Below are 2769 nucleotides of genomic sequence, written 5' to 3'. Positions count from 1 at the left end.
GGCGGGAGCGGCCGGGGCGCCGAGCTGAGGCGGGGCGGGCGCGGCGACGGTGGCGGTGGAGGGGGGGGAACGGCCCCGTGGCGCCTCGGCGGGCCGCGGCGTGGGGAGGAGCCGGCCGGCGCCGGGGCTCCCTGCCCGGGGCTCCCCGCCGGCGGAAGGCGCGGCGCAACTGTGCTACCTCAGGGGCCGCTCCCGCCGCCCCCCGCCTTCTCCTCTGAGGGAAGGAGGACACACGGACCCCACCGGCGGGCCCGGCCGGAGGGCGTCCTCCGCGGGCCGGGGCACCTGCTGCGGCGCTGCGCCGCCTACGCGGGGAAGCCTCCGGCTCCTTGTGTTCCCCCTGAACTCCTCCCCTGCGGCTCTCCTCCGCAGCTCCTCGCTGAGCGGGGTGGCAGGGTCCCCTCCGGCCATCAGTGCCCCAGGCCCCGCAGGCCCCGCGCACTCCCACAGGACTCGGTGACTAGGGCAGGAACACGGCTGCCCCCCCAAATAATCTCCACCTGAGGGCCACCTGTGGAAGTTTCTTGCTTGAGCGAGCTTGTCGGTGACAGCCGCCCTTCACCATGCGTGGCTTTGCGCGGGTGCACGCTGTTGGTTGCCTTTGGGCCTGTAGCCGGGTCTGCAGAGGGGAGCAGGGAGCAGAGCAGAGCGACAGCTGTACAGGTTATACAGCACAGGTGACCCTACGGATGGACGTCAGGCACAGATCAGTGCCTAAGACAGCAAAAGCACATTTTTAAGTCAAACTACTGCATTCATTCCAGCCTGCCACAGCAAAGAGATTCCCAAAAGCCTGCTTAGGAAAAGCTACCTCACAGTGGAAAAGTAGAGGAAGTATCTATGTGTTGCTATTTGGGTCTCTGTAGTCCGTGACCCAGCTTTGAAGTATGATTGATGCCTGTGTGAAGCACACTGGGAAGGTGCAGGTATCTCTTCAATGCTAAGAGATGAACATGCTAAATTTGACATTTGCTGCATGTATGTTTATGCCCTGAGCTGTCAAAAGGTGCTTCTTGAAATCTAAGGGTTTCCTTGGAGGAGAAGGGAGGGGAAAATATGACTGGAGGGGTCACAGAGGTAGATGCAGGGCAAGGTGAAACCAGTGGACTGGGAGGAGGAAAAATAATGGCTGTCAGATGTCACAGGCAGACCCTGTAGTAGACAAGATCACAGTTCAGTGTGAATCAGGATGGAGAACGACACCCCTCGCCACAGCTCCAGGGCCATAGTAGACGTGAGAGTAGAGCATTTACGGATCTTAAAGGAAGTCTAGTCTGTCTGCATCCATTAAAAAATATTAGAAGGGATATACATAATGCTTCCTTGCATTGTAAGTGCATATGCATGCAGAGTTCAGAGACCTGCTTGCCTAAACCTGCTCTGAGACTTCACCCTGGGGTCTCTGGTTAGTGGTAAAGCAGCCAGTAGGGCCCAGGTGTGGAGTAAGATGATGAAATTTCATGATATCTTTTTCATTCCACAGCCCTATTACAGTTCTGCCTAGAACTTCTTAGGGGTTTTATGCAGTGACCTGAGTATACATCAGCATATCCTAAACATGTCATCCATTACCTGTAACAAATTAAGAAAAATGGTATTTTTGTTGCTACAGGGTATTTTAAAAGTCCCCCTTTAAACAGTTAGAATACCACCAAGTATTATATTCTGAAAAGGTTATCAGTCTTTGTGTTAAAGGAAATGAATCTTGGAGATAACTTAGAAAAGATGTGTAATATAAACTCCAGATTTGCACTGGAAATATTCACAGCTCCTGCTTTTGACGAAAAGTGGGTTTTCTTCTATCATCTGCAAAACTGCTAGTTGCAATTCTTATGTGCCTCCCTAGGTCAAATTCAAATTTCTCTTTTCCTTTCATACACAGGGTAGGTCAATGATCTAATGGTGACTGAGCTCTAAATATTCGTATTTTTTGGAAAATACGGTAATAACACTTGGAAATAACACTCAGACTTCATTAATTTTAAGACATTTTTAAGATGACATACACCTTTTTTCAATGAAGATATACAATGAAGAAAGTGATTTTATGAATTCTAAATTTCCTAGCTCTTAAGTGCATATGCATGAAAAACTAGTTACATTTTCATTTATAGTCATCAGAAGAACTAATGTAAACCTACATGTAATGACCCCAGTTCTCCACACCAGTGAACTAATAGCTTAAATACATCTTTTCAGCTCAATGCTTTAAATGTGATACTTGCAGAATGACTCTTGTCCTCATTTAAATCAGTGGTCATATTCCCACTGCTTCCTGGGATCAAGATTTTCAAGATCAATCTTACTAAGTCTGTATGTACGATAAGGTGACTATTAATCACTTGAAAACTTTATAAGGAATTATATAAACAAGTTGCCGTATACCTCAGGAAAAAACCCAAATACATAGCTACTCTTTAAGTCTGTGAACAAAGATGACTACCCAAATGACTTTAGAAACAGTGCCAGATGATAGGGTTGCCCTGTCAGTGTGGTTCTCAGTGTCAAGGCTATTGTTATCCAGACTCATGCTTTTATTCTCCTGATATACCCACAGTACTATTCAAAGTTGAGGAAGTTCTTTTGTTCGGTTTTTTTTTTTTTTTTTTTCGCTGAAAAAGGAGAAAGGAGACAACAGTGAGTTTACCCATCCAACTCGGAGGTTGCATGCTGCCAGGACAAGGCGTGGTGCTTCAGAAAGTTGAGCACCATGAATGCGGAGAGCTACTCACTCCCTCTGGAAACCAAATCTAACATAATCTCTGGTTT

The sequence above is a fragment of the Strix uralensis genome, chromosome 4, assembly GCF_047716275.1.
Source record: "Strix uralensis isolate ZFMK-TIS-50842 chromosome 4, bStrUra1, whole genome shotgun sequence".
NCBI lineage: Eukaryota > Metazoa > Chordata > Aves > Strigiformes > Strigidae > Strix > Strix uralensis.
The sequence above is the reverse complement of the archived record's forward strand: the minus strand, read 5'-3'. Positions refer to the sequence as shown.